Source organism: Callithrix jacchus, chromosome 15 (genome assembly GCF_049354715.1).
Source record: "Callithrix jacchus isolate 240 chromosome 15, calJac240_pri, whole genome shotgun sequence".
NCBI lineage: Eukaryota > Metazoa > Chordata > Mammalia > Primates > Cebidae > Callithrix > Callithrix jacchus.
The window spans coordinates 5434114-5448462 of NC_133516.1; the positions used below are offsets into that span (position 1 = coordinate 5434114).

Below are 14349 nucleotides of genomic sequence, written 5' to 3' on the forward strand. Positions count from 1 at the left end.
CTTTTTCTGTCCTCTAAAGAATGCCCTGTCAGGTGGGGATTGGGGAGAGAGAGCATTAGGATAAATAGCTAATGGATGCGGGGCTTAAACCTAGGTGATGGGTTGATAGATGCAGCAAAGCACCATAGCACATGTTTACCTGTGTAATAAACCTGCACAGTCCTGCACATGCATCCTGGAACCTAAACTTCAGAAGAAAACGAAATAAAAAAAGAATTGTTTCTTTTATGATTTCTTTCCTTCTGTTAATTGTGATAATCTGAGAAGGCACATTATTTCTGACATGTCCCATTCTCTTTTTGGGGTTGGAATTCAATGGGAGTGTCTTCCCATCAGATATGTGATATCTTAGAATGTTTTTAGATGACAGCATTCATTATCAACTGTAACGCAGAGGAATTTTCCTCAACACCAGTTTTCCTCTTTGGTTTAGGCATTGTGTATTTGCCAATGTAAATCGACTTCTAGATAAATTGTGGGAAAGGTCTTGTCTTTTCCACAGGTGTCCTCTATTCTAGCATGTTTGATTCTTGACCTTTGACTCAACCATTGTCTTACAACTAGTTTCCTGAAGTCATCAAAAGACTGACAGATCTGTGGGAGTGGGGGCGGGGGTGCAGGAGAATTCATCTGATCCTCATAGCATGTTGTTTTGTCTAATTGCAGGGTTCATCACTCGCTGTTTACGGTATGTACCCTCAAGTAGCTCACTTGCTGTGGAACAAACTTGCTGTTTTTCATATATAGAAACCTGATTCTGGGTTCTGGTTAAAGAATATTGGGGGTCTAGTGAGAGCAAATAATTTTGCAAGTGTATAACTATGATCAGAGGGACTGTATGAATGCATGTGAACCCAGAGGACCAGCCAGGGGATGTTATGTAAGCCGATGTGGCTTCACCTGGAGTAGAAGTGAGTGTACCTCTCTCTGACTTACTCTGCTGTTGGTGGTTCTAAAGAGTGGATTCTGGAAAATCTCAACAGTGAAGAAGACACCTTTCCAGGTAGGCAACAAGATTACAGGTGGAATCTAATAAAGCAGGTTCCCAGGAGCCTTTAGCTTCTGCCTGCTGCTTGGGAAGCTGAGCGAGCCTGTAGAAAGAGAAGAAAAAGAAAACGTGGCTGAAGTTTGTTCTTGTCAGAGTTTAATGTCATAGTGGTGAGAAGTATGAGTACCCTGTCTGTGATCACCTCTTCTTTTTTTTTTCTTCTTTTTTATGTGTCCCCTGTTCTTGCTTTATTATTTAAAGATGGTCTTTCTAAGGATACCTCTTTTCTGCCTCTGCCACTGCAAAATGTTAAAGCCTTTGGTTTGGGACACAGTTCTGTCATGGCAGTTACTTAATCCTGAAGACAACAAGTCTTCCACAGTGTGCCCAGATGCTTGGGACGAACTGATGCTCACCTTCTGGCAGCACATTCATTTGTCTGTTCTTGCTATTTACTCCTGCTATCAAGGGCTCAGTCTGGGCATGGGGGACAGGATGAAGATTTGCTCTGGGGTCACTGCAAAGCTCTGGTGTCTTGTAAATGGAGGAAGAAGCACACCCTTGAGCACACTGCTCAATTTTATTATTTAAATGAGAATATGGATTTTACCATTATTTGTTAAAGAGACCTTCTTTTCCCATTGTGCATTCTCGGCACCTTTGTTGAAGATCAGTTGGCTGTGTATGCATGCGTTGAATTTTGGGATCTGTATTCCATATTTCCAATACTTAATGGGTGCCCCCGTGCTAGGACCCTGCTGTCTGAATTTTTGTATCTTTTCCTCTCAGATTTCAATCTCATGAATGTGTATCTTCCAACGTTATTCTTTTTCAACATTATTATGATTGTTTGAGACATATAAGAATTCAAAAAAAATGTTGGGTTATCTTTTCTATTTCTGCACAGATGGTTGTTACCAGTTTGTTAGTAGTTGTTGTGCATCTTTGGATCATTTTGTAGTATTGTGTATTAGTCAGCTTTTGCCTTCCTGTCTGTGAATATGGGACACCTTTTCATTTATTTGTACCTTCTCTCCTTCCTTTCAGTCACATTCTGTCCTTACCAGGTTATGAGTATTTCATCTCATTGGTTAGATCCTAAGTATCTAATGATTTCAGAGGTTATTATCCATGGAATTACATTTGTAATCTTGCTATTGGATCGTTGATATTGAGTGCATATTAACACAACTGCCATTTGAGTGTTAACCTTGTACTCTGCAATTTTTATGAATTTATTAGCATGAATAGCATCCTTGTAGACTATCTCCGATTTTCCATATGCAGAATGTGAAAGAAGTTCTCAGCTTCATACCTCTCCTCAGGCATATTGTGACTGTGAAAGTCTATTCATATTCACCTACTGAATGGTGTCCTTCCAATTGGTGCAGTAAGGTCGTTCAGGAAATACTTTGCCTACTTATTCCATCATTTATAGTTTTAATTCTTTGTTCATGCTATTGTATGTTTATTATTTTTCCATAGAGTAAAATGCAGTATTTCTGATTAGATTATGCATACCTGACTTCCCTCTTCTTGTTGACTGAAAGCATATAGGGACGTCTCTTGTGCTTCTTTCTTTCCACCATCAGTTTTCTTTTAAACTCTAGACTTCAGAATCTGAAGTGAATCTGGAATGTGGAAATGTGAGGGAAAACGCACAAGAAGAAAACCTAATATTGCTATTCCCATGGCTTCCCTCCTTTCATCAGCCTAAATGTATATATAGTTCACAGTATTTGAGAGCATGTTACTTCTACTCATATCACAAGTTTTCCCAAATACATACTGATAATATCTGTGTCTAGGCCAGTTTACCTATGAAAACATAGTTTTAAACTTACTTTTGTGGATTATTCAAAATTCCCTATGTACAGAGATATGAATAATATGCTTTCACCCACCCTGTTACCCTCCTCAGAAGGAAGGAAGGCACAAATCAGGTCCCTTGTGACACTATCCCGAGCACTTTGCCAAGGCTAAGCCACGGTCATCTCCATAACTTGTGGCCTCAGTTTGAGCCACTTTTCATTTAAGAGAAAGAAATCATACAGAATATGATGTCACATGCCTGGAACCTTCCAATATGGTAGATAATTCTCCTCCCCAAGTAAACTGGTGTTCATTCCATTTGACCAGGTCTCTGTGGATTTTTCATCAGGTCACTGACTCATTTTGTAGACGGCATGCACTTACATTTTCTTTTTTTCAGAAGTAGCTACTGTGTGGAATTGGGATGTCACCAAAAGCATTTTTGATACTCATATCTCATGCTCTTGTCCCAAGGTTAGAGTTAAGTTGAAATGACTATTTTTTGGACAGAGCAGTTGTGCATTATGGCATCACCCCTGACTTGGGAGCTCATCTCTTGGGTATGCGTGCAGGCCTGGAATGTGTTAAGCTTTGAGATATCAAGCAAGTCAGTTCTTTTTTAATTTACCATTCTGAAGATCTACAATACACAGTTTATTTTAATAAACCCATTCAATCCTCACTACAGAGCTCACCTAAACAGTGATTGTTTACTATCCACACACCCCTTGGATGGAGAAACCAAAGGGCTAATGAATGTGCCCATGCTTTTAAGCCCCTAAAGGAAGGAGGCAAGATATGAACCTAGGGTTATAGCTCTAAAGCTGAATTGATAATGAATTGTTGAACTGCAGTCATTACCCTGAGGAGGATGGCTCTCCACCCTACCATCATGGGTAGCTGTAAGTTGGTTCCCTCACACATGAGTCTACAGAGATCCCAAACACTGCCTATGATTCCAAGATGGCTGCAGCAGTCACGTGGCTTAGGGCAGACAACAGTGAATGTAACTGCAGGATATGGCATGGCCATTGGTGTGAATACTACAGAGCTGCCTTAGATACCCCTGACAACAGGGTCAAGTGCAAGTTCTGAATATTAGGAAGCGGTACTTGGAAATATTAATAAACTCCCTTCAGTGCTGGGGACATTCCTCAGCAGTTGGCCCCAAACAAATAAGATGAATGGGATATTTTTGAGATAGCTGAAAACTCTTATGACCACAAGACCTAGAAATGATCAACTTCTGCAAACTACATTCATTAGACACAATGACAAGGCAGAAAACGAGCATAGGTATCCTCCATATGCAATTACTGTACCTGCATGACAATGGAAAGGTGGAACTATTCGTGTGATGAACACCGGTTGTTTTATAGAATATAATTTCAATGTTTCCAATTCTTCCATCATTGGCTATAACAAAAGTTCAGTACATAACTAAAATAGACTGTTTTGCCTAGAACTGAATCCGTCTGTCTGATCAACTTAGCTTTTATTCAAGGATTGAAGATTCTAAAAAACAGAACTGCAGTGACAGCCATTTATGTGACAGCCATTTTCCTTCATGTGAATCCATAAATGGAAAAATGTTCCTGGGACATAAATCACATAAACATATATTGTTATTTCTGTTTGACACAATAAATCCCTAGTGTCCTCTTCGAAAAAATAAACCTCACTGTGATTACACATTGCAAACCAAAAGGTTATCTAAAACCAGTCTCAATTTAGAAGTTTAATTTGCCAAGGTTAAAAACATGCTAGCAACACAGCCCCAGGAGGTCCTGAGTACATATATCCAAGGTGATCAGGCTACAGTTTGGTTTTTACATGTTTTAGGGAGACATAAGACATCAGTTAATACATTCGAGATGTCAATTTCTTCCATTGACATAGATGGGACAACAGAAAGTGGGAGAAGGTCGGGGCTCCAGGTCATAAGGAAGATTTCAAGATTTTTTGATCGTCAATTGGTTGAGTTTAAAAACCTGGAATCAATAGAAGAAAGTGGGTTCAGATAAGGGGCTGGGTATACCCAGGTTTTTATTATGCATCTTTAAAACTGATGCTAAATGTAGCACCAGCACGATTGGGTCCTAGAGTACTGATGTAGTCTTGAATGTGCTGTTTTTTTTTTTTTTTTTTTTTTTTTTTTTTTTTTTTTAAAGAGCTTCAAAACGTGTGAGAGGTAGGAAGGCACTCTTCCGTTGAACCTTAGTGTGCATTTGAGATTCCCTTTTCGGTTGACTCTTCTGTGTTGCTGCATGATGCCTCTAGTATGAGGCGGAGACCTCCATGTCTCATCTCTTTCCCGCTGCCCTCCCTTGCCAGCCCTCTTCCACCCAGGGGGACAGCCCAGCAGCAACTCAGTCCATGCCTGATCATCACCCACCTCCATATCCCAGCCACCAGCCACCAGGGTACTGAGCTTTTTTCTGTGTACTTCCAGTGTCGTCAAGTGACCTGGCGAGCACGGTCGGACTCAGATCCTGGACAGAGGAAGAAGATCTGGAGGAGGAAAACCTCTACGTAAGACTCCTTTGTCTTCTAAAGAAATTTTGCTTTTGTGATTTCTTCTCAATTAATCTGGATATGAAAATCTGAAAATGTACATTATGTACAGTGTATGCAATTCTCTTTGTGGGGGTGAAATTCAGTGGGAATGTCTTCCCAACTAACACGCAATACACTGGGAGGTTTTCAAATGATAGCATCCATTATCGGCTGTAATGCAGAGGCACTTTCCTCAACACATTTTCCTTCTTGGATTAAGCATTGTGTGTTTGCCCATTAAATCGACTTTAAAGGTGAATTCTGTGAATAAAGAGCTTGTTTTTCCATAAGCATCCTCATGGTTTGGGGATGTTGACCTATGGGTCAGCCGCTGTGCCACTTCTTGTTCTCTACCCTTGCCAAGGGAATAACAGATCTATGTGAGGCACACCACAGAGTCTCAGCCTCATAATGTTTTCTTTTATGTAATTGCAGGGAATATCCCAGAAAAGGGTGAAAAGTAAGTACCATGAAGTAACTCACATCATGAGGGACCAACTGGCCGCTTGAGCGTATAGAAACCTGATTCTGGGATCCCGCTGGGAAGGAGGATTGGGGGTCTCCTGAGGGAAAGTGATTTGGCCAATGTAGAACTCCAGCCAGAGAGGCTGTAGGAAGGTTTATCGACTCAGAACAAAGACCAGGGAATGATGTGTGAGGCCACATGGCTTTAGCTTCTGGGACAGGAGTGGGTGAGTCTCTCTTTTTAATGACTTGTCCTGATGTTTTTGTTTTTAAAGGCTGGCTTGGGAGCATCTTCAAAGCAAAGGAAGACGACCCCCAAGGTAGGGAATTACTTTCCAGGTAGGACCTAATGGGAAAGGGTTCCTAAGAGTCTTCACCTTCAGGTTATCCCCGCTGCTTGAGGGGCTGAAGCAGGGGGTATGAAATCAGAAAGAAAATGAAAATGTGTGCGAGGTTTGGTTTGCTCTTTTCAAAGTTTGTCGTCATAAAGGTAGGAACTGTGTCTCTGGGCTGTGAGGGTGCTGTTTTCATTAGAGTTGATCTCTGCAGTACACCTGCTCTTTTCTGCCCAGTGAAACATCCAAACCTTTGGTTTGGATTAATCAGCACTCCTTGGGAATATGCACAAGGGATGTAGGGCTGGGCATTGAGTGTCATCTGTAAGGAAAGGAAGGAATCTGTGGGAGCATCTTTCTCACAGGCATTTACTTGAACTTAGAGAAAAAACTCTGCTGTGTGCTAAGGGGAAATTGATAATCACCCTGTGAACTTTTAAGACTTGTTATAGCACGTTTATGTTTCTGTCCTCTCTGTGGGTTTAAAGGGATCTCCCAGGGGTGGATGGCAGAGTGAATGTTCACTCTGGGCTCGCTGGTAGGTCTCCAGTCTCCTGGGAAGGCAGAGAAGGAGTCTGACCTTGAGCACATTTGTAGCCTCCACTTCCCACCCCTACCGCAGATTCTGAGATGAGGCTTCTTTCTCTCCAGTTCTCTAATTTTGGGGGAAACCAAGAGTTCCTTCCCACAGAAGATGGCATTACACTATTTCCTGTCTTCAAAAATTAGGCTTCCGTTGTTCTCTAAGTTGATATTAAAAGTTAAGTTCTGGACCTTTTATTCACAGATTACTAAAAGGTGTGCAGGAAACTCCATAGGATAAAATGTGCTGATAGCATATAATTCTGTCCATGCTGTGCTATGGATGACATTTTTATCTCTGGAGGATCCTCATTTTACATAATAAGATGCAAAACTAAGTGCACACCCTCGATTCAGTCTGGGGCACTTCATTAAAGAACTGAGTTTGCTGCTGTCTGTCATTTGCTTTTCTTCATGAGACCTTTGAACCACCTAAATATTGCCAGCACCCTCTTTTGGGACCCTGACATCTGAGAGGGTGAGATGGCACAAGTGCAGACATCCCTGGTTCCTCCCTGAAATTTCCCTCCTCCTTTATTCATCTTCTTCCTTAAGGGACCTGCTCTGACTGCTAATGACTTGTTTAGACCTCTCCAGGTTTGGACTGTCATACATAGAATAAGTCAATATGTGATTCTTAGTGTCTGGCTTTTTCGCTCACATTATGATTTGAAATTCATTCACGTTCATAAGTGTAACCGGCTTTGGAATAATACTGGCACTCATTTCTGTGAAGTAGATTGTTAGAAGGAAGCATATCTTTTATTGCCATGAATAGTGCCAAATATTTTTCAAAATGGTGTCACTAATTCATGCTCCTGTGGCAGCATATGTGAGGAGACACTTCTCCAAATCCTTGTGCACTTTTAGTTTTATCTCTCCCTGAAACTTCTATCACTGTGGTTAGTCTTTCAATTGTATAGCATCTTACTTAAAATTTTTAACAAAAAATTTTCTTTTAATCTAATGATGCAGGCCAGTAGGTTTGTGTACGCCCATCTGACCCCAGCCATGTAAGTAATCATTGATCAAAATGTCACTATGCCACATGACTGTACTTGATAACAGCTGCTTAAGTTATTAAAATGTAAAGGATAAGTGATACACATTTGAGTCTTGGATACTATGTGGTCACTTTTCTATGTTGCCTCTTTGAAGCATCACAATAACTTTGAGGCATAGTTTGGTTCTATTCATTACACAGATGAGGAATGTGAATCTCAGTTAAGTAAATTATTCACGGGACACACCCACAGCTGGACCTCTCTAACACCAAAGGCTAATCTATAAACTAACATGCTGCACTGCCTGTAGTGGCAAAGTAGACTTGCCATAAAGTGAAGTTTGCTTCCACAGCTGGGCGTGTGAGCTTAGCGGGGTTGCTGCGACCCATTGCTTTATGGGTTTGAGATTGGTGTTGCAGAAACCCAGATGGAGAAGCTCTTGGCTGAGGGAGTGAAAAATTACTGAAAGGATAGATGAGTGCGTTTGAAGGATCATGCTTCCATAGAGCATGTTGTTGAGCCTCTTGGAATAAAAACAGATACAATCAAACAGAATCACCCAGTCCTCAGTTGTACCATTCAGTAAGCATCAGCACGCCATGAAGTGTGCTCACTGCTGTGTTGTGGGGACATAAAATCTATCCCAGGCTTCTGTGGCCTCCCATTCTGTCCCATCCAATGAACCTCTTTTCTGTTCCATTGGTCTACATCTCTGTTTTGGTACCAGTACCGTGCTGTTTTGATTACTGTAGCAGCTGACTAAGTTTGTGATCAGGTTTTCAGTATTCATTGAGAGAAACAGAACCTTTTGCAAACAATCCACATCACGACGTGCCCCTCATAAAACTTTGTTTCTGTGTTGCAGGTAGTGCCGGTGTTTTACTGAAGTGTGACTCTGGTAAGTATTCTGGAATTATTGTCAAGAAAAAAGCTGGTTTCAATGTGCAGTGCCACGCTGATTCTGGGATTGTGATAGGAATAAGCATAGTGAAAGTGTTTTTTAGAAACCTGAGTTCCCCGGGGAAAAATCATGGCCAAATTTTGAGGCAGCATCTGTGCTCCCTTTTGGCTGGTACTGAGTTGGGTGCTCTAGGATTGGTGGTGTCTTGTGTGAGGCTGCATCATGTGATGTCAACGTGGTTGCTTCTGTGCAGGTGAGGCTGTGTGTTTTCTCAGGAGAGATTTCCCATTTACACAGCCCGTTCTCCAGTGTCTACTTTTAAAGAATAAAATCCAGCCCCACTCTACTCTGTCTGTACAGTGACTCCTCCACCCTCACCAGAGCCATCCCTGGGTCTGGTTTATTATCCTCACAGCTCAGGTGGAGAACCTGAAGGGCCAGGGGTTGGCCCCAGCTCCTGAGTTCCTAAATGAAAAGTGAAAACACAAACCCAGGAGTCTAGGCCAGTGCTGACACTGGCAACTACTGGCATGCTCTCAGTCATGGGGTGTTTGCCACCATGCAGGGAGTCCAGCATTCGTGTTTAAGCCCTAAGGAATTCCCAGACACTGCCCATCGTTATAAAGTGGCCTCCATGGTCACACAACCCAGGGCAGTTACAGGTACATCTCCCCACAGACCGGCGTAGTCATCAGTGTGAAAAGCACAAAGATGTTTGTTTGGGTCGGCTCACAGGTTCTTTTTTGTTTAATTTTTAAGTTCAGGGGAACCTGTGCAGGATGAGCAGGTTTGGTACATGTGTAAACGTGCGTCAAGAAGCGTTTGTTGTGCAGGTGATTTCATCATCCACGTATTCAGCCTAATATAAGTTATTTTCCTGATCTTCCCCCTCCTCCCACCGTCCACCCTCCAGCAGGCCCCAAGCTCACAAATTCTAAGAGGAGTGGGGGACCGCACAGGCCAGTGCGGCCCACTTCAGTTGTGAAGTTAATTTGCTCAGCAGCTGGCCAAAGCACATAAGGATCCGTGATGATTTTTAGTAGATGTAGTAATATCTTCCCAAGCCCTAAAATGCTCAAACCCGGCCAGCTGAAAATGGTGAGGAGAGGGACAGGTAGGAACTCTGTGCAGCACTTGGTTTGTAGCCTGGTTTCCATCCCCTCATGGCAACTCTCTTGTGCATTCAGGTTAAAGGCCCTCAGCCTCAACCCAAGCCTCCTCCATGAGGAGACTCCCACTATTGGCTGGCTACTGCAACATATGGACACCAGCCAAAGTGAAACAAAACGTTGCTTTAAAACAAGTTATGTATTCATAATGTCCACTCATTGTTTTGTAATCTCTGCTCTCTCTGTGGTTATGTCTTCCTCTTAATTTCTGATATTAATTTTGTGATTTCCCCTTTTCCTTGATAAATATCACTAATGACTTGTGTACTAGACTTTTCTTGAAAACAACTGTTGGCTTTCATCCATGGCTGGGGCATCATCCACAGCTGAATCATCATCCACGGCTGAGACATCAGGGACATTCACAGATGGGCATCATCCACTGCTGGGGCATCATCCACTGCTGGTGCATCATCCACACCTGGGGCATCATCCATGCCTGGGGCATCATCCACTGCTGGGACATCATCCACTTCTGGGACATCATCCACACCTGGGGCATCATCCACTGCTGTGACATCATCCACGCCTGGGGCATCATCCACACCTGGGGCATCATCAACTGCTGGGACATCATCCACTGCTGTGGCATCATCCATGCCTGGGGCATCATCCACTGCTAGAACATCATCCACTGCTGGGACATCATCCACTGCTGGGACATCATCCACTACTGTGGCATCATCCACGCCTGGGACATCATTCACACCTTGGGCATCATCCACGCCTGGGGCATCATCCACTGCTGGGACATCACACCTGGGACATCATCCACGCCAGGGGCATCATCCACACCTGGGGCATCATCCACTGCTGGGACATCATCCACGCCTGGGACATCATCCACTACTGGGACATCCACGCCTGTGGCATCATCCACACCTGGAGCATCATCCACTGCTGGGGAATCATCGACACCTGGGACATCATCCACTGCTGGTGCATCATCCACTGCTGGGACATCATCCACGCCTAGGGCGTCATCCACTGCTGTGGCATCATCCATGCCTGGAACATCATCCACACCTGAGGCATCATCCACAGGTGGGCATCATTTACACCTGGGGCATTATCCACGCCTGGGGCATCATCCACTGCTGCGGCTTCATGCATGCCTCTGGTACCTCTGCAGGAAGGTTGCCCACTTCACCATTGCTTTCTCCAGGTTCCAGAGGCTTCCATTTAAAGGAGCGACTCTCCCCACTCTACTGGAATCTAATGGAAACTTTTAAATAAAGCCATCCCTTATTTAGCACTAGAATATTAAGCCATTCATGTTTTTAACAGAACTTTGAGATATTATTCAAATGTTTTTTATATGAACATATATGTGTGTATGTGTATATATACAACTATATACATATGTGTGAATGTATATACATGCACAGTTATATATACATGCACATACACGTGTATGCAGTTAAGTATATTGTTTGTGTGTGTGTATATATATATATACACATATGCATATATGTATAGTTTTAGGACACAAAAACACTGATCTTGAGAAGAAACCATTGGTCTACATAAATATTGAAACTATCTGGCATAGCAAAAGTCCCCTTTAATAATATGACTTACAAAGCGCAGAGTGACAGAAAATGCTCACAGCGTGTACATGTGAAGAATGTGTCGTGTTGGCCCCAGCTGTCAACGTTGCCAGTGTTGCTGCTGTCCTCGGTGCAGACAGCTGTGACATTGAACCTTCTGACGCTGAGGGTGGCAGAGTTGGTTCTACCTGGGCCACAGACCCTAAATTGGACAGAGGGGAGGGACTGTGGGTCAGAATCAGCATAGTGAGGAGGGAGGGTGCATGGAGCAGAGCTGACTGTGGATCCCTGTCCCTAGGTGGGGTGCCCCCTCCTCTGTGCAGTGAGGGAGGAAGGTAAAGACAAGCCCTGGGGATGGTTCAGATGCCACTCCGCTTCCTGACACCCTTGCTGTGGAGCCTCAGCTTTCCGAAGCCACCTTACATCTCCCAAAACCTTCATGGGAGCAGAGCCACTGCATTTAACTTAGAGCTGCATCTTCCTGGGCCCCTCTGTTCTGAGTTCTCACAGCTGACCTGGTGGGCTGAAGGTGTGTCCTAGCAGTTAGTGTTGCCACCCAAATCTACCCAGTGGGCTCCCTGATGACCAAACTCCCATGGAAGCTCTGAGTCATTTTCCAGCTGAAAGAGGCCATCTCAGGAGTGTCCCTCACTGTCCCATACTGCCCTCCGACCCCAAAGCCTTCCCGCCTCTGGCACACCAGGGAATCTCAGGTGGAGAGCCTTGGCTGTCCTGATCCTCCTTTCTGAAGCTGCTCACGATGTCAGAGAGGGGCTAGGGCAGCCGGGAATCCTAAACAAAGGGGACGTGGATTGAAGGGAGGTCACTTGTTCCTGCCAGCTGTGCCAGCAGAGCATGTGTGGCAGGCACTATCTGTCGGTTTTTCCTGGGACCCAGAAGTACAGAGTTTACTCACATTATTAACACTCTCACCATCAGCCACCTAAAGGCCTCTCTTTCATATATTTTATAACCATTTCAAATCATGTTTTCCTCCATCTCTGAATCACCAACTCAAGCGTAAATCATGTGATTCCACTTCGACTTCCAAATCATCTCTACACATACTTAAAGAATTCATAGTGTGTTTCTATTCCTTAAGCAAATAAGTTTTCCTTTTTAGACCTCATCTGGTTAATTTTTTATTTTTTCTGAGATTTAAACTCAGACTTAAACATTTAATTTCATCCATATGTGCATATGAACCATTTCCATCCCTTCCAACAGGTCAACATTGCGTAAGCTACACTTTACTTATAAACCCTTGTGCTGAGCAGCCAGGTTTGCTGCCAATAACACGTGACCAGTGAGGACTTTCTTCTGCTCATTTCCCTCCATCTCTGAACCACAGTGGACTAGCCGCATGGAGGGTGCACACTTAATGTTACTATGTGCTGAGGGACGTCCTGCCGGATGGCTGACCTTATAAATATCCCAGTTGTGAGTAAGAGCTTCTGAAGCTCCACAGCCTGACTGGAAATTTGTTTTATTTTTATTTTTTAAATTGCAACGTTAGTTGTCTGCTCAACACTGACTGGTTTCATGCCTGACTCAGAAGGAACTGCACAATTCTAGGGCATCCACAGGAACCTATAGGTTTTGCCAGCCCCTGACCCTGGCTGTCTGATCTCCAAGCCCTCTCCCTTGCTTCCTGCAGAGGGGGCTCTGGCAGCTCCTGCCACTCCCATTTTGCTCCCCCCAAGCCCTTTTGCCTTGCTCTCTGCTGTTCCAGGCAGCTCCTCCCACACAGACGTGCTGGGTTCCACAGGGGTTTCTTTCACATCAGGTGGATCAGAACGTGTTCATTTGACTTTTATTCATCCACATTTTGCCTTCTCTAAATTGCTTTGTTGTGATATTTGTCTATTTTTAGTGACATTTCCATTTTATCTGTCTTTTCTATTTTTTTCTGAAATCTAGATTGTCCTTGCTAATATCTTTCCATTGTTCCATATCCCTCTGCAATTTGGCCTATTGGATCCTTCTTCTAACAAAGCACCTTAAATAGCCATTCAGGAGCTAATAAGGTTATATGCGTTATCAGAATCCTAGAAACCTCAGCGAGTTCAGCACATGAAAATGCACTCAATCACAAGTCATTAGCAGAGTACACATTGAAACTAGTTTCTCACTCTTACACCCACCAGAATAGGCATGCTATCAGAGACAAAAATGCAAAGGGTGGTGAGGATGTGGAGGAACTTGAACTGTCATGTTACTCTGGGAACATACTTAGTTTCAACCACTTTGATAAATGGCTTTCTAGTGTGTACCACAGTCATCAGCACCTGTGACCCCACAGTCCCACTCCCGCCACCTATGTTCAAAAGACATGAGCCAAGGATGATGTTGTCCACCTGGGGAACTTTACAGCCTTGTTTCAAGCAACCATCATGAGAAACAGCAGAGTGAATGTAAAAAACACAGAGGCGTGAACTAATTGTGCCAACTTTCTACAATGTTATATACTGACTCAGCAGTACAAAATGACAGATGTTTCATCACGTGGAACATGGGTGAAATTCACATATTCACATATAATTTTCAATCAGAAACAAAAGAGTACATGCTGTAGGTTTGCTTTTGTATGATGTTTAAAAATAAATTTAAAATACATTGATCATGATCAGAGTAGGTATCTCCTGGGGTTACTGCCTGGAAATTAGCTGAAGAGGGACTGCCAGGAGATTTTCATCTGGGTGCTGGTAACAGTGTTTGTAAGAAGGCAGCAGTCTGTGCATGTCATATATGTGCACTGTGCCACAGATAAAACAGCCATCACCTTGCAAAACGAATGCAAATCATCTTTCCATCATGCAAACGTCCATCCTTATTGTCTCCTTGGGAGTCTATCTATATTTTAATTAGAAGTCACTTCAATTTTGTATGTACAAGAACACGCTCACACTGCTCTCTTTTAACTGGGAAAATGATGATAGCAAATTCTGTAAAAGACTTGACAAGAAAGGTGAATTAAAAGTCAAATG

The 14349-nt window shown here is 43.2% G+C and overlaps 1 long non-coding RNA gene across 3 annotated transcripts; it reads left to right on the forward strand.

The window, feature by feature from the left end:
• Positions 1–589: 589 nt before the first annotated feature.
• Positions 590–11073, forward strand: LOC144579410 (uncharacterized). Of its 3 annotated transcripts, none has more exons than XR_013526865.1 (7): positions 590–688; positions 5253–5332; positions 5792–5816; positions 6097–6141; positions 7714–7751; positions 8608–8640; positions 10084–11073. It is a non-coding gene; the product is annotated as an uncharacterized LOC144579410 (long non-coding RNA). The 3 variants fall into 3 exon arrangements; XR_013526867.1 differs by lacking the exon at positions 590–688 and adding an exon at positions 3947–4991; XR_013526866.1 differs by lacking the exon at positions 590–688 and having other exon boundaries at positions 5194–5332.
• Positions 11074–14349: the final 3276 nt, after the last annotated feature.